This window comes from Macrotis lagotis, chromosome 1 (assembly GCF_037893015.1).
Source record: "Macrotis lagotis isolate mMagLag1 chromosome 1, bilby.v1.9.chrom.fasta, whole genome shotgun sequence".
NCBI lineage: Eukaryota > Metazoa > Chordata > Mammalia > Peramelemorphia > Peramelidae > Macrotis > Macrotis lagotis.
In genome coordinates this window covers 180,292,145-180,310,911 of record NC_133658.1, presented here as the reverse complement: position 1 = coordinate 180,310,911, position 18,767 = coordinate 180,292,145, and the positions used below count along the sequence as shown (strand labels likewise).

At 37.4% G+C, this 18,767-nt stretch overlaps 1 pseudogene; it reads left to right on the top strand.

Annotated features, from left to right (window-relative positions):
• The first annotated feature begins 16,814 nt into the window (after window positions 1-16,814).
• LOC141519129 (alpha-enolase pseudogene) lies at window positions 16,815-18,088 on the top strand (annotated as a pseudogene).
• Window positions 18,089-18,767: the final 679 nt, after the last annotated feature.

The following is an 18,767-nucleotide window of genomic DNA, read 5'->3' as shown; positions in this document are numbered from 1 at the left end:
TCTTCTAATCTCTATGGTGTAGTTAAATCAGATTGCTCCATTCTTTAGACAATCTAGAGGAAACATATTTGTATGTACACCCTGGAGAACATTATTTATTTAAGCCTGGCCGCCACAGCAACATAATAGTCTTAATAAGGTACCCAAATTCCTATAATAAAAATGAAACAATAAACACATAGAAATATGAGGAAGAAATGACACCCATTTAATGCATCAAGACTGATGAATGATATGATGGCTGCCTATTCAACTTAGTCGTTTTACACATGATTGAAGCTTTATTTAGTCTAATGAAATGTGCTTCCTGAATATTGCATCTGAGTGACCGAGAGTACAATAGAAAGTATTATGTGATTTGACTTACATCATCCTCATCTCGAGTCATTGTGATAGAATGTGAAGCTTTTTTAAGTTAGTATAGCTACTCTTTCCCTAGTGATTGCCTACCATCTTGCCCCTAGCCTTTGCAATTAATTTTCCATTTTAAACGTCGAGATCACCATCTTTAACAATTAATAATATATGTTAGTTTTGAGAAAACTATAACTATTCAGAGTGCTTGACTTGCAATCCCACTAGCAGTTATATATAATAATAATGATAATAGTAACTAACATATCTAGCAATTAAAGTGTCAAGAACTGAGTTAAATGCTTTACAATTACTATCTTATTCTACAACATCCTTGAGAGGTAGATGCTATTATTATCATTATGATACAAATAGGGAAATTGAGACAAACAGGTTTAATAACTTGCCCAGGGTTACACAGCTACTAAGTATCTGAGGTTACATCTGAATTCCAGCATTCCTCACTTCAGATTCAATGCTATATCCATTGTATCACCTAGCTGCCTCGAAAAAGCACTGAGGACACCTTAAATTGATTCACCTGAATAAAGACTCCTCTGCCTGAGTTGCCCTTCATGATCCGTTAACCAAATATCAGAGCTTGCTGTTCCTTGTGGCTATCTCGTGATGACAAAAACCTGAGTCATAAGTTCTCTGAACCAATCATGTCTTAAGGACAAATTCAATACTATTTAAGGAAAAACTAACCTGATTCTCATGGGGACAGTGGGGAGTGCAGATGATAAGGAAGATTAGGATATCACCCCCTCCACAGCTACACAACAATATAAATGAGGATAATAAAACACAGATAAAACTCAATGATCGATACAGAATACAGATGGCTAATAATGAAACACATACCCTGTATCTAGAAAAACAGTGGACTATGGGTATAGTGTTGTATACTTTTCAGTAGTAAAATCATGGATGAAATAGATCAGGGCCATTGAATACAATCCCTTTCTTTTACAATTTAGGAAATGGAGGCACAGGGTCATTTAATCATTGTCTGAGGCAATATTTGAACCCAGTACTTGTTTTCTTTTTTCTTTTTTTTTTCTTTTTTGCAAGGCATTGGGGTTAAGTGACTTGCCCAAGGTCACACAGCTAGGTAATTTTTAAATGTCTGAGGTCAGACTTGAACTCAGGTCATCCTGACTCCAGGGCCAGTGCTCTAATTACTGCACCATTAGCTGCCCCTTGAAGCTAGAACTTTTTGATTACATTGTGTTCTCTATTATTGTGTGATATACTAGATGGGAGATTAGAAAGGATCTTAGACAGCATTCAAGTCAACATCCAAACCAACTCCCCCCCTTTTATAAATGAGGAAACTGAGACCTTATCCCTAGAGGTCAAGTGAGTTGCCCAAAGTTATATAGGCAGGAAATGGTAGAGAATGGATTTAAACTCAGATTTCCTGACTAAGAGGGCAGGTAGGTGTAAGGATAGATAGGTGGCCAGGCCTGAGTCAGGAAGACTCAAGCTCAAATTTTATCACAGGTACTGGTCAAGTTACTTAATTTTGCCTCAGTTTCTAGATCTATAAAATGAACTGGTGAAGGATATGGCAAACTACCCTAGCTTTGCCAAGAAATTAAACACAAATGAAAAATGACCAAATAATCCAAACTAAAACAAGACTTCTTTTCACTAAGTCTCTTTTGAGTAGTTTTGTTAAATGCTATTTTTTGTTGTTGTTCTAAGAGAGGGACTCAAGAGGAGGGAATTATATGAATTAAATGATTATTTGAAAGTGATTATGATTTTAAAAAATTTAAATCTATTAATAAAACAAAGCCTTCCCAAGTTTTTTCAAAGAAAGTCACTGAAATTACCAAACATTTTGACAACTTCTTTCCCTCTCTCCCAAATATCCCTCCCTGAAGCCTTCTGTGGTCAGTAGGAACCATTACCCTGGGGTTTTGAGGAGTCAAACTCACAAAGCAAGTCATCAACAGTTACTAATGCATAACTCAGCCCACTGAGTAGAATCCCACAGGAAAATGTGTCAAGAAAGCAACACCTCCTCTTCTCAGGGCATGTGATTTCCCAGTAATAAACTTACGATCTTGTCAACTACTAGGAAAGGGGGTTTGGTTTTCCCTGCCTCTTGCTATATCCTGTAAATGGACACATGAACATATAAACAAAGTGATTCCTTAATCTGAAATCTGCCCTACCAAAGCAGTACACAAGTTTTGGAATAAGGATTCAGGATCCTCTAGATGGGTTCCTGGGGCAGTTTGCACTATGCATAGGTTGACTTTCTTTGGGGTGAGGGAGTCCTAAAGCTTCAATGAAGGTTATAATTGACAGAAGGTGTTATGAAACAATCTCATTCCCTTAATTAATCAAGTCCTCCCTAGAGTTCTTCAAATTATCTTACCTCTTAGGGTTTCTCTGAAACATTTATGTTGTTTGTCAAATAGATATCCTTCGGGATGAGCATTTTTCTATTTTCCACCCTCCCATAAAGGAATCCTAGGACTTTGTACTTTCTGGAAGCCCAGCTTGGTCTTTCTTTTTTATGTCTTTTTCCCCAACAGCATCTCTGTGGGTCTAAAAAATTTAGGCTATGAGTAACTGATGTATTTGTCAGTCTGATAGCTTACAAGGAAGTGGAGCAGATAATAACCAGGGATACCTTGGGTTATTACAATGTCCTGACCCCTGGGTATAGGATCTGGGTATGATAATATTTAGCATCAATAGGGAACTTAGAGATCATCCTTTTGAAGATGAAAATCTGAAGCTGAGTGACTTATCTCAAGTCACACAAATGGCAAATAGTTGGCATAGGCTGATCTTTCATCCTTCCATTCCAGCTCCAAGCACAATTCCTTGTTCAAATAGGTTCTTAATAATGGTTCTTTAATTAAATTGTCATTGTAATAATGAGCAGTTAGATGGTATAGTGGATAGAATAACAGGCTTAGAGTCAGGAAGACTCATCTTTTCTGAGGTCACATTAGCCATGTGTCCCTGGGCAAGTCACTTAATCCTGTTTGCTTCAGTTTCCTCATCTGTAAAATGAGCTGAAGAAGGCAAAGGTAAACCACTAGAATATCTTTTCCAATAAAATTCCAAATGGGGTCATGAAGAGTGGCACATGGCTGAAAAGCAACAACAATCCAAATAGTAAAATAGGATTGTAGGTAAAGGTACAATCTATGAGCCTCATGAGAAAGTGATTTGCAATGTGTTTGAAGTTACTGGTTTTACAAAAAAAAAGCAATTTTTTTATTAACTTTTTTGGGGGGAGTGGGGGAAGGAATGGAATTCATTCCTTACAGAGATATGGTTTCTCTGGTTCAGCTTTGCCTGAGGCAGTCTAAGGGTGTAATTCTACTCTCTTGTCCTTACTTGCTCAGTTAGGGTCTTACTCTTGCAAATTAGTTTATTAACCTGAAAAGTGGGAATGGTTCTTCATGATTTATCCCCAAAAAAGGTTGTGGTCAGGGCTGAGGAGACAGGACTTAGTGGTTGAGAGATGGTTTGCCTTAGTAGACAATGGAATTTGGATTTGACTTCAACTTTAGGCACTTCCTTATTAGCTGAGAGGAAAGTCTTCATCTCTGTGACATACTCTTCTTGAATAACATTGTTAATAATGACCACCTCCTTAGAATTATTATGAGAAAAGTGCAATGGAAACATGAGTTATTGTATTAGAATTGCCATGGCTATCAGGTTGACAGGAAGTCATTATTTAATTATTGCATTGACAAAGCAAATAATCTGAAAGAAAAGGGTCTTCCTGACAAGCTGATACATTTGAGTTTGTGGAGTTTTGGTATTCAACCTGTTGACCATTGAATTCATAGAGTCTGAGATAGTTCAGTTCATTAAAACATTAGTCAATTCTCTGGGCTTTAAGTAGAGCAGATCTGGGCCCTTTGCCTCTTCAGGCTCAATAAATTCTTATTGGTTCACTTGCTAGGTAAAGTGATTGATTACTGAAACAGCCAGATCTACCAGATTGTCAATGAGGCAACATGGTCTACCAAAGTAAAACCATATCAATCAGTTCCAACTGAATTTTGAGATGATATCTTTTCATTTGCTACTAATAACTCAATATTTAACATCAAGTTGAACATACTGATTACCTATCACTTACCCTTACTTGAGGTTGACTTGAGATTAACCCTCTAGATCAGAACTCTAGGAAAGAGGTGTCAAACATATCATATCTGAGCTCCTATGTAACACTAAGTTATTCTAATACTTCAAACATCAGATCTTCTTCTATAAAATGAACTAGATAAACCCTAGGGATCCTTCTAGCCCCAAAGTTAATATTATGATTTTCAACATAGTTGCCTTGTTTCTTTGACTAATTTTTTGTCTTTCTATAATTTATTTAAAGACACTTCCATGTCTGAATGTAGTTACTAGGGACATTATTTAGAAACTTGGTGTCAAAAGATTTGTGGGTGGTTATGTTTGGGGAGTGGCAGAAAACACAGAAATTATTGTTTTGTCTGCTGTCTATAGACACCCAGATGTCCTTTCAAAATTTAAGTATGTAGGGGAATGTTCATTCTCTTTGCTCAGTGTGATTCCATCATGGAGTGTCTTTAAAAAACAGAGTGATATCAGGAGAGAATGATAAATGAGGGTGTATATAAAGGGTTCCCGCATTGCTCTAAATCAACTGTACAGTGAATGAATTTGCCATGTTGAAAAACACATGGGAAAGGGGCCTTCTGTTTATTTTTTTTCTACCCCTTATTAATTTACTACAACCACAGCCATGTGCTGCAGTTCCTGTCTGGGAAGAGTGGCTGGCCGGGTCGTGTTGTGACTTAGTCCAACCAGTGATCCAAAAGCAGCTAGAAAACCCCAAGAAATTATGAAGCCCTCATAAAAGAATCACAGAATGATGTTCTTCAAACCACTAGAAAAGTGAAGAGTCCATTCTGGCCGAGTTATTGTGCTTCTTGTGATGTGTTAACAGCTGTGATGAAGGATGTAGCAATTGTGGATCAGAGAGGGAATGTGTGCTATGAAAGTTCAGGATTTGTAGATGACAGTATTTGCAATGTGTTCTGAGGGAATTTTTTTTAAATAGTACTCTTGATATATCTTTACCACCAACTCAAAAGAACAGTTCTTGAGTCCTGCTTTGAAAAATAATAGACATTCAATAAAATATATAAAATAGACTACTCAACAAATCTCAACTTTGCATTCTCCATGGTCCTAAATACAACTTTATCAGCATTGATGAATATGTTTTTAGAGATGATCCAGATAAAATTAGCACTTTCATTTTGAAAGAGGAGGAAGAGGAGATTAAAATTCCCAATTTTTGTCATGACATCCAGCTGAACATGGAGAATGGAAAGTACAACCTTAAAGACATTAAAAAAAATAACTTTAATGTTCCTATCAATGTTTGATAGCAGGTTATATTGATTTGATAGGAATTCTCAATCTCTTTTTGTGTCATGGATCCCTTAGACTATCTGGTGAACCCTATATGGATTTCTTTTCAGAATGATTTTTTTAAATGTATAAAGTAAAAATACATAGAATTATAAATAAAACAACTTATATTGAAATAGAAGATGTATTTTTTCTATCCAAGGTCATGGACCCTATGAAATCTATCTATAGACCCAGGTTAAGAAACCCTGGATTAGGTTTTGTAACATACTGTTTCTTGAATGAAAGTGACGCAAGGAAGGCAGGAAGACGCCAAATCCATTTTTATGTTTTTCTACAACCTTTACCACTTCTCATTATGGTCAACCAACTCTCATCCCACTCATCATCCTTGTTTTGGGGGACTTGTCAGTTTTTCCATTTCCTGGTCACTTAAGTAGGTACATTCATTTATTAAGCTTTCCATAGGTCTTCTAGCAACTCCAGAAAATAGTCATAAAATATGGCCAATCCTTCATATGATATATATTAGTAATATTAAAGTCAATACTAAGTATTTAGAATGTTAATTTCAACACAATATACACACAAATATAAATGGCTTCTGAAATTTTTGAATGTAAAATAGATAAGTTTATAATATACACATGTGCAAACACACACACGCACACACACACACACACAAACACAAATTTACTGTATAACTCTGACATCTCTCCAATTAAATTAAAAGCTGAGAGACCATTTTCTTTATCTTTTATATTGCTTTGTGTAGTGGGCACTCAGTAAATACTTTCTAGCTATACAATAAAATGGACTTCCCCTCTTTTATAATATAATCCAAAATAGCACTTTTCAAGCCATACTTACATTTATATTTTTCTTATGCATATTTTTAGGCTTTTGTACACCCATCACCTACCGTGGACCTTTTCCTTTATAAATTACTAATGAATGTTTGTACTTGTGTACTACAACATAGTTTAGTTTTGTACTCTGAAGATACAAGTTTGAATATTGATTCTAATGTTTTCAACTTATATGACCTTGAATTAGTTACAACTTCTCTGGGCCTCAGAGAAGGCCCATTAGTTGAATTTAAAACTCCTTTCTATGACCAAGCCATGACTTTAAGAGTGTATATTGTTGAATTGCTTCAAAATATGCACCTACCTCACTGATTTATAATTTAAGTTTTGTTAATTTTGTCATGAACTTTGTATCTACTTTGTATCTAAATCCTTCTTTCCTTCCTTCTTTTTTCCTTCCTTCCTTCCTTCTTTCCTCCCTTAGTCCTTCTATCTGGCTGTCTCTCCTCCTTTTTCCCCCTCTGTCCTTCCTTCTATTCCTGTCGTTCCTTCCTTCCTTCCTTCCTTCCTCACTCCCTCCCTCTCCCCATCTCATGCAAGCTGAAGTTCAGTGGTCATCCATGGACGTGATTCCATAACTAATCTATGTTGTTGTTATTATTGTTTCTGACTGCTCTAATTCACTCCTCCTTAAATAAGAATGTCTTTTGACCTTCCATGCTTGGGGTCTTCCTTACCTTGGTGATACACTTTGTGGGAGTGTAGCTCAAAATTTCAAAAATGAAGCAATCTACCAACCTTAGCTTCTCCAGCTACAGGGACTACAGATGTTACCATAAGGCTCAGTTTTCCAGGAAAGAGAAAGAAAGGAGAGAGAGAGAGAGAGAGAGAGAGAGAGAGAGAGAGAGAGAGAGAGAGAGAGAGAGAGAGAGAGAGAGAGAACAAGAAAGAAAAAGGATGGGTAGGAGGGAGAGAAGAAGGAAGAAACAAACAAAAGAAACTAGAGATAAACATTTCATCTCTTTATATCTCTTTTATCTCCTTGACTCTGATATAGATTCTGTTTTCTATAATCTTTGATAGAGAGGATGGCACAAGATGATTAAGAGTAAAATCATAATCACAAAATATAAAATAATCTGTTTATCTAAGCAGTTAATTTGTTTTCATTTTTAGCAGGGTTAAAGCAACTTTTGGTTAGCTAGCCTTGAATGTTTTTCTCTACTTTATTTAATTTTAGTGTTAAATTGAGTCAAATGTTATGCTAACTGATTGGAGAATATGAACAGTGAGGTCTTTTCATTTATCAAGTCAGAGAAATGCATTTCAAATACATGAGTTGTTGACTTCATCTCTGAATTAATGCTCTGAACCATGACCGATATTCATTTAATGCCTGCACTATACACAAGTCACTTCTTTCTAAAACAAAAATCCAGAAAAAAAGATCATATCATCACAGAGAGAAGCACACCTCAGATAGATTAGTATCACTATAACAAAGGAATTTTGGGGAAATGTATAGGACTGTATATACAGTTCATGAAAAGTGATATGTTTTTTGTAGCTCTAAAATTTAAAGAGAAGCAGCAATAATAATCCCCATGGTGGTAAAGGAGGTAAGATGACAGGTCTTAAAATTTCTAATTTTGGTCTCACTATTAGTGTGTTATGTGACCTTGGGCATGTCAAGTTGCTTTAGAGACAGGACTCCGTTTTCTTCATTTACAAAAGTGGGTTTCAAATATCAGACTTCAAAAACCAGATATTTAGAAAGTATTGTCAATGTCCTTTTCCACTTCTAAGCTGAATGCAAATTGAGATATCACACTATAGAAAACACAATTATCAATGCTCACAATTAGGGACCTTTAGATCACTTTCTACATCTCAGCTCTGTCCTCTAATTCCATTCTGAAATCATATGGAAAATTCAGCAAGCAAGTGCCATGCCCTTTGGCATCTGACAGATGGCACATATAAAGTAGGTGACTTTCAGGGCTGTGGCAACTCCAAGTGTCTTCTAGCCTCTTAGTAACAAAAATGACTGCTTGATGGTAATGGGTCCTGAAAATTTTATATCACATTTTCTTCCTCAGCAGTTCCTTTAAAAACCTACTTTGTTTAGAAAGATCTGCATTGGGATCAAATGAAGTAACTTAAGAAAACCACTTTGCAAACCTTAAAATCAGATACATAGATAGATGGATAGATAGATAGATAGATAGATAGATAGATAGATAGATAGAGCTCTCATTATTTTTGTTTTTCATTAAGACTGGGTTTTCTTTTTCTTTTAAATTTTTGTTATAAGGTTCATGTGTTTTCCTATCTAGATGAAGTAGTGGATAAGAGTGTGAGACTTGGAGCCAGGAAGATGAGTTAAAATTCTATTTTGGACACTTACTAGGTGAAGAACTCTGTGCAATTCACTGAACTTTCTTAGTCTAAACTTACTAATTTTCAAAATGATCATAATAGTATCCACCTCATAGTTTGTTGTGAAGATCAAATGACTTAATGAAAAGTTCTTTGTCTTCTTCAGAGTCCTAGATGAATGTCAGCTCTTATTATTTATTAGATATAAGCATCAAACTATGCATACCTACAACACATAACACATACATTGATGCATGTTACAGAAAAAAATAATACGTGCTATTTATAAAAAAAGTACTCTTTTCACAACATTCCAACTTCTTTCCACTCTTCTTTCTCCTTTCTTTTCTTCTCCCTACCCCTCCACCTCCATTCACAACACAGTCACAAACACAAATAGTTAGAAGGGACAGAGACAATGTAGCCATCTAAATTAAAGTATTACCTTATATCTCAGCCCTCTCTAGGGTTTCTTAAATTTGATACCTGTCCCTAAGAGTAATTTACTTGATACGTTTTCTTTGAGCCCCACTCAGATGTGTTTGATGAAGTCAAGAAGGTAGATGCTTTTATGATTAAATGATAATGAATATAATGATGATGGACATTCATTCACAAATGCTTTCTAAGTCTAGCAAAGCATTCTCTATGCAGTGTCTCATCAGAAGTTTCCAACAGGCATGGGCTATTATCTCCTTTTTACAGATGAGGAAACTGAAGCACAGAGAGGTTAAGAGACTAGAAAGTTAAAAGATTAGATTTGAATTCCTTTCCCCCCCAGATTCCAATTCCAGCACTCACTGCATGAAACTACACTATCTCTCAACCTCAGAGAAAGGAAAATGGGGAGAAAAATTGTAAGAGCTTCTGCTCTTACTCTGTTGGGTAGTGGAAGCTCTTGTCCCTTTAAGAATTCCTAACACACATTTTCAGGCAAATTCTAATGCCTTCCTGGTTGTGTATCTTAGGTGCATCCGGTAGCCCGGTCTTGTTCAAAGCTTCCTGGCAGATGTCATAATTTATCGTCACCCTCAGCCATGTTTTATGATCCAGTCAAAGGAATGTGGGTGAGAAGGCTTCATGCAGGCTCTGTGATCCATTGCCTGGCAAGTACAGAGTGTCAACTTGATGCTATCCTAGCCGAGGAGGACCATCATTTGCCTGATAGGGTCTGTGATAAAGAGTTTCAATTAGATGACTTAGGAAATCCTGCTTGGAAAAATCTGCTGGCTTTTACAAAACATTAAAGGCCAAGAAAGCTTAATAAAAGTTAATGGAGAAAAAGTAAGCATGTCAGTATCTACTTTAGATCTCACTAAACTTGGGTAAGATAAGAGCTTCACTCCACTGCTTGAGAGTGTTCCCTTCTCAATCCCTCTATCTGCTCTTCCCCTCACCTCTCTACCCCCATTGTAAATAGAAGTGGAGGAGGTGGAAGGGAAGGAGTCATTTGAAGTTCAGGTCTCAAGGTTTTGATCTCTTAGGCATGCTATTCCCTGATTATAATCCTTTCTTCCTTCCCTCTTCTCTCTGTCTATCTATCTGTCTTCCTCTTTTTTCAGCTCCCTTTCCTGTTTCTCCCTTCCTCTCTGACTCTTGCTTTTCCTTTCCCTCTGCCTTTCTTTCCACTCCTCTTCCTCCTTCTTTTTCTCTCCTCCTCTCTTCCTCTCTCTTTCCTTCTCGCTATCCCTCTACCTCCATTCACAAGACAGTCAACAAATACACATTTAAGAGGAGGGATAGAGACAATGAAGGCATCCATATATCTCAGCCCTCTATAAAGTTTCTTAAATTTGATGCCTGTCTCAAAGAGTGATTTGTTTGAAATGTATTCTTTGAGCCCCACTCTTCATTATCTCTTAATTGAACAGCTTTAGCTTGTCAGTGATTAATGAACCTGGAAAATTAGTGACAGTTATCTTAAGAGGTTCCAAAAGTTTATTTGCAGATACTGGTCAAAATTTCCCCCCTGCTTTACTGCAGTTCGATTTCCTGTTGATAACAGAACATGGGAAATCTCTGTACACCCCACAGAGGTGCCATGAACAATACTCTGTTTATCAACTGGCAGTGGGCATGTTAGATCAGCAGTACTCCACTTTTACAGTTTTTCCTTCAGGAAGAAAACATTTTACCTATAAACTGAAGGCCAGTCATCAGAATGGATATGACAGCTGGGCCTTGTAGTTTGTAACTGGTCTCATTTCTATATTGGAAAGTCCAATTCATTGGGCGGATGTGCTTATAAGGAATGACTTGTAGACACTGGAACAGGAAGGTGACTTCCCTAAGGTCAGTTCCCTAGCCACTATGACTGTGGGTGGGGGAGATGTGGGGGAGTAGTCTCTTGGCAACAGGAATTCCCCATAGAGTCATAGGGGATGAGCAACCTTTGATTTGCCTATTTTTGCACCTTGAATCATGAATAGGCTGAAAGGAACTGGTCTCCTGGAAATCTGTCCTTGTTTTGTAGGAGAGATTTCATTCAATTCAATTCCAGAACAAATGTTGAGTAGATTGTGCATCATGCTGAGCTAGGATTGGCTTGAGATTGCTTTGTTATTTAAAAAAAAAAAGTGATATTCTTTGCCCTGGAATGTATTTTATTTTGCTATCCTCTTTGAAATCCATTCACGTACACACTCTCCAATAAGAAATATCTTCTTAAAATATTCAGAAGTCCTAAAAGCAAACTGATAAACTCTGAGGAGTTTGGCATGCTGTTTCATTTGATTTTGTATACTCAAATGCACAGTTGTCATAGCATGCATAAAATAATAACTTATACAGCATTTTATAATCGGCAAACTTTTTATATATTTTATAAACTCATTCAAACCTCACAAAGTCCTGTGAAATAAGTGTTATTATTATTCCCCATTTTAAGGTTGAGGAAATTGAGACTGAGAAAGGTTATGGGACTTGTCCAGCATCACACCTAGCAAGTGTCTGAGGAAGAATTTGAATTCAGTTCTGCTTAACTTCAAGTCTACCCCTCCACCTATTCATCACCTCAACTATCCTCCAGTGAGGACAATGTGCTGTGTGGTGCTCTTATCTACAAGTTCAAAGTCTGGGTAGCTCCAGCAACTTTGGACATATTCCTGGGATGTGTAATCATTCTATGGAATTCCAGAGCAGAAGACATATCCGCATTTCCAAAAGGGAAATATTCTACATCTGCCCTGGGGTTTCTGTGGAAGTTAAAAATTGAGGGGAGAGAATTCAAGAAAGATATGGAAAAAATTTAGACTCCAGGCCAACCTTGGACTGGGGATATTAAAATAAGGAAACACATCTTGAAAGCACCTGGGGAAAAAAGTGGTGCTTTTCTTCAATATCAGTCAGCATGACTTTAATAAGCACCATGATCCAAGCACATTCATAAAACTGTATATGTATATGTGTGTATGTGTGTGTGTGATTGCTGTTGCTTCCTGATCAAAAGTGAGCTCCCTGAGGTCAGATATCTTTGAAAACTTTATCTTCATATTCCCAGCATCTACCACAGTTCCTTGTACATAACAAATACTGAATAGGTGCTAATTATTTAATCGATGGATATTTTATGGAGCTTTTGTTTGAAAACCCCAAGACAATAAATCCACAATGACCTAAGGCATATCACTCATTATTAGGGTATAGTTTTTTTAACATTTAATTTTTGCAACTTCTCTCCATTCTCTCTTTCCCTGAAGACCAATAAAAACAAGTTTGTTCCCTCTTTTCCATGGTAGTCTTTCAAATATTTAAAGAGAATTATCATGTTCTCCCTGAGTCTTCTCTTCTCCAGACTAAACACTCTGCGTTCTGCGAAATGGTTGCCCCCTTCTGGATGCTCTTTAGTTTCAATAACCTTCCTAAGATTCAGTGCCTAGAATGCAACACAATGCTCTAGAAGTGATCTGGTGAGGGCAGAGTACAAAGGTACAGTTATTTCCTTATTCCTGAAATCAGTGCCTCTCAACCCAACTCAAAATTGTGTTAAACTTTATTCGTTACAGAACTTTTTGATACCAGAAAATTTTTTCAGATAAATTTCTTGCCCAATCATGCTTTTTCCATCTTGAGAAGTCAATTTTTAAATCCAAGTAGAAAATGTATTTATTACTATCATACTTTACCTTATCAGATTTAGTTCCATGTTCTAAGCAGCCAAATTCTTTTTAAAAGATCCTAACTTTAAATTCCAGTGTCTTAGTTATCTCTCTCAATTTGGTATCAGTGGATTTGGTAAGTCTGTCATCTATCTATGCATTTTAGTAATTGATGAAACTGTCAAATATAACAGTTAAAAAAATAAAACAGGGCAGACAATAAATTGCTGGAACATTTTATTTTTTTATTTTAATGAAATTTTAGCTCTGATTCTGCTAAATCAGCTTCATTGGACAAATAGTAGTAGCTTACTTTTCTCATTTTCAAAATGAAAAAGATGGGCTGGATAAGAGCTCTCTGTCTCTTCGTGTGTCTGTCTCTCAGTCTTTGTCTCTTTCAATCTTTTTATCTCTTGGTCTCTGTTTCTATGTATGTGTCTCTCTTTCTCTATGTGCATGTCTTCTTAACAGATATATATTCAAACACAATCATAGTATACTTCCATCTCTAAATTTCTATAATTTTATCCATTTAGTTAAGGCACTGTGAATAAAACAAAAGAAGTCCAAGTCACACAAAATGTCCATGGAAAATTTACTTTCTAGTATTGTTTGTGTGTGTGTGTGTGTGTGTGTGTGTGTGTGTGTGTGTGTGTATGTGGTGGGGCAGGAAACATTCATAAAAAAATTAGAGACAGATATAAAAATAAAGTGCTAAATGATGGGGTATAGAGAGAACATAGAATTCCAGCCGGTCCTATTTCTCAGAATATGAACCAACCATACCTACCCCCCTTAGGAGCCTTTGGGAATTTATATAATAGAATATAAGAAAACTACCCTAAGATCACTTTAAATCTGCTAGGTCCCTAAGGCTATATATATAAACCATGAGATTGTCCTGGAAATTATATCCATTGGGGACTTTGCACAGCATCCCCTTACTCAAATTCCATAGATTTGCTTGTCATATCATCACCTCCCTGATGTCACAGTCTTCTTTGAGAATGAAGGACAAACATCATAATCATCATTATATACATCAATAAGATCTCCTATTTATCTTCTGAGTGGAATCAGTCTGAAATTAATATTAAGTGTGAGAACTGGGCTTCAAAGGACCACTATTGACCTCACCTGATTTTCAAAAAATGGAGCATCACCAGGAAATGATTTGTACATTAAATAGCAATGTAATAAGCCCACATATGTGTTATTTAAAAATATTCAAAATATCCACCTATTTTTGAAAGTGCAGTTTACAGACTGGCTGTATGATTCTGGACAAGTCACTTAAATTACTATTTACCTAGACAATTCCCTAAGATTATTATGTTGAGAAAGTGCCAATCGGAACTGATGGAGGCAGTTTGCTTATCTGAAAGTTCCATATATCAATGAATCATAGACACAGTCCCTATCCCTAATAAGTTCCACTCCCTTCAACTTCCTTCCCTTGAAAAGGCCACCTCTGACCCTCAGTGACGATCAAACTACTGACATAAGGGATTAGAGGTTGGAAAAGGTCTGGAAGGGCACAAAAGGAAATACCTCCACCTTAATACAAGAGGCACATGACTTGCCAACAACCAAGGGATTAAGCAGTCCAAAGACTTAGAGAATACACGTACAAGAAAAAGGAAGTGCTAGAAGCCAGATCCCAACTCTGGCCCTGACTCAGCTTACCCCCTTAATTCTTGACGTCAGAACTATCCAGGTTATTGTATGCTGAGATATTGGAACTATAAAAGTCAGTCATGAGGGGGATGGGTTAGGGAAGGAAACAACTGTATTTGAGCCGAGGGGTTTATAAATCTTCCTGTGTTGCAATTTTCTTAACACAGACAGGAGAAAGGGTGCAGGGAGATTTTATGTGTGTAGACAGATATACATACACACACATACATATATGTGTAACAAAACAATGAAATTACACTCTATAGCCTGAGAGTCTTTCCTAAAGGTAAAGCATGCTATTCTTTATGTTTCAAATAAACCTGCACAAGTCTGTAATCTAGCCTAGGTTGTTAAAGCTCTTGGTTTCATCTTGACTCTGATTCCATTAAGCTTTACTAACCTAAAGGGTTTTTTAAAGTTTTGTTATTATTATCATTATTATTTTAGTTACCAAACATTCATTTTTCTCCCATCTCTAAAAAAGTAAACAAAGGAAGAAGGAAAGAAGGAAAGAAGGAAAGAATAAAGGAAGGAAGTAAAGGAGAAAGAAAGGAAAGAAGGGAGAAATAAATTTCTTACAAAAAACTCATTTCTTATTCTACATATTATTTATCATCTCTCTTTCATGAAGTGGTGGTGGGGATGGGTTTTATTTAATCAGTCTTCTGGAGTCATGGTTATCATTTCATTGATCAGAGATTTTGCTTATATAAAAGTGACGTTATACTAAAAACTGTTCTTCTAGACCTGTTTGTTTCACTCTGTATCAATTCATTCACATTTTTCCATCTCACTGAAATCATCTTTTTCCTCATGAGACTCCATTATATTCAAATAACAGAATTTATTTAGCCATTTTTCAACTGATAGGCATTATCCTTCATTTCCAGGTTTTTCAACCACAAAAAGTTCTTTAAAATCTTTCTTATCATGAACTTCTTGCTGACTGATTTCTCCCCAAAAATATAGGAGATGAAATTCCATAATGCTCCCCCATAATGCTCCCCACCCTACCTCTCCTTCCCACTTTATATTTTTATGTTTTATCTTTTTAATCCCTTTTCCCCATTCACAAATTATCATCCATTTTTTGTAGAATCCTTCATTTCTCCATTTCCTCCTGTTAATCTCTTACTTAAACTGATCTGAAGAAATGTTTATTGAAATAATTAAATTAAAAAAAAATATTTCCTTTTCTATTTCTTTTGCTGGATTATTGTTCAATTGCTTCAAGTGCAGGTATCTCCTTAGGATTTGTTCTTAGTCTCCATACTTTTTCTTTCTAAACTTCTGAGGTTTCTATTCTGAACTGAGAGATGGCTTCCAAATTACTGTCTCCAGGTGGGACATCTCCCCAGAACTTCTTTCCTTTGTCCAAATGCCTTTGGAATATCTCCATTTCCGTGTCTCTCCATCAACTCAAACTACATAACCAATCAGCAAACATTGTGCTTAGTACTGAGGATATAAAGAAAGACAAAAACATGGTCACTGCCCTTCATTATACCCCAAATTAAACTTTCCTTCCCTGCAAAATCTCCCCTCCCCTTCCTTCTTCCCACCTTTTTTTGATTTCCATTGACACCTCCTCACAATCATCCAGGCCTGAAACCCTGGGGGCAGTGCTGTTTCCCTTTCCCTTACCACCCAAATTGCCAAGACTTGTCAATTATTTTATTTTCTTCTCAAACCTACTATGTCATTCCTTCACCATCTTTGCTAAATTCCTTACCTCATAATTCACTTTTAAAAACTGAAGCTGTTCTTCAAGAATTTCATCATTTTCCAACCTTGTTTTACTTCAACAAATTACATTACTCTCTCCCTCTCCCTCTCCCTCTCCCTCTCCCTCTCCCTCCTCAAATCTCTTACTCTCTATTGATTTCTTAATGACTCATGGGGAGTTGGGGGTATTCAGGGAGGACTGCCACCTCTGATGTGAAAACCTGCTAAGCCCTTTTCAGGACTGCTCATCTATTTTCCAACTTCACCCAACTCTCATTCATGTACAGTAGCCACAATGCAGTAAAAAAAAAGGCTTGGCAGCCCTCTGCCTCTGTTCTCTGAACCCAGTGGAGCAAACCCCATCCAGAAACTCAACATGTCGATTTTGAAACTCCATGCAAGAGAGATCTTTGACTCTCATGGAAACCCCATTGTTGAAGTTGATCTCTGAACTTCAAAAGGTCTCTTGAGAGCTTCTGTGCCCAGTGGGGTTTCTACTGGCATCCATGAAGCCCTGGAGCTCTGAGACAATGTTAAGACCTGCTATATGGGGAACCATGTCTCTGAAAGTGGTTGAGTACAACAGAAGTATTGCCCCGACCCTGATTAGCAAGAAATTGAATATTGTGGAACAGGAGAACATTGGCAAATTGATTATAGAGATGAATTAATCTAAATTTGAAGCAAATGCCATATTTGGAGTGTTTCTGGCTAGGGCTGCTGAGAAAGGTGTCTCCTTCTTCTGCCATATTGCTGACCTTGCAGGCAATGAAGAAGTATCCTGCCATTTCCAGTCTTCAATGTGATCAATGGTGGCTCCCATGCAGGAGTTCATGATCCTCTCTGTTGGAGCAGCAAACTCCAAGGAGGCCATGCACATTGGAGCTGAGATCTACCACAACCTGAAGAATGTGATTAAGCAAAAATATGGACAGGATTCCACCAATGTAGGCGATGATGAAGATGGCTTTGCTCCTAACATCCTGGAGAATAAAGAAGCTCTGGAGCTGCTGAAGGAAGCTATTGGCAAGGCCGGCTATTCTGACAAGGTTGCAATTGGCATGGATGTTGCTGCCTCTGAATTCTTCTGGTCTAGGAAATAGGACTTGGACTTCAAGTCTCCTGATGATCCCAACAGATACATGTCACCTGCCAAGCTTGGGGACCTCTTTAAGAGCTTCATCACGGACTATCCAGTGGTATCTATTGAAGCTCCCTTTGAGCAGGATGATTGGGCAGCTTGGAAGAATTTTACTGAAACTGCAGGCCTCCAGGTGGTAGTGGATGATTTCACAGTGACCAATCCCAAGAGCATTGAAAAGGGTGTGGATGAGAAAGTGTGCAACTGCCTCCTGCTCAAAGTGAACCAGATTAGCTCTGTGACTGAATCTCTCCAGGCATACAAGCTGGCCCAGTCCAATGGGTGGGGAGTAATGGTTTCCCATCATTCTGGGAAGACTGAAGATACTTTCATTGCAGACCTGGTGGTGGATCTCTGCAGTCAGTTCAAGACTGGGGTCCCTTGCTGATCTGAGTGTTTGACCCATGTAGAACCAACTTCTCAGAATTGAGGAAGAGCTGGGCAGCAAGGCTAAATTCGCTGGAAGGAACTTCAGAAATCCTCAGGCCAAGTTAACTCCATGGCCATGAAGCCTCATAGCTAGTAGGTAACAGTCACCTCTGCAGAAGTCCTTGTCCAAAGAATGGGCAACACCAAGTAGTAGACAGTTTTGTTTGGGGGTTGAGGGCCTCTGCTACTTAACACCACCTTTCTATGTTGTTCTTATCATAGACCATACCTGATCATTTGGTCCTTTGTTGGAAGACCTTATCATCTTGTGACTGGACTAAAATGATCTGTTCTCACCCCGTCCCCAGTATTGATGTGTGGAGCCATATACTTGTGATACAGCCCCCAGCCCAGATCCTTAGTGGTTTCTATGTGCAGAATAAAAGTATTCAGTAATCCACTGGAAAAAACTCTTGGCAGATGGACTAATCTCAGTTTGAGGGTAACTGATAGTCATTAAACCAAATGGTGAATTGGAGATATTTATGTCAAGCATGTGGAGACTGCTCCTAGCAGGATGAGTTGATGGGAACAGTTTGTCACAATGGCCTTGAGGGCATCTGATGCAAGCACTGAGGAGCTCTTTGAGCTTGGTCAGTCATTGAAGACTCCAAGATCTCCACTATGTTCCAGGTCATCTTGACTTTTTTCTTGTCACTAGACTTCGATGACTATGGATGAAGTCAGAAGAATTGGGGAACTCTGCTTCACTTAAATCCAATTCCTTGAAAAGACATTACCCCCATGATGAATTTTGAT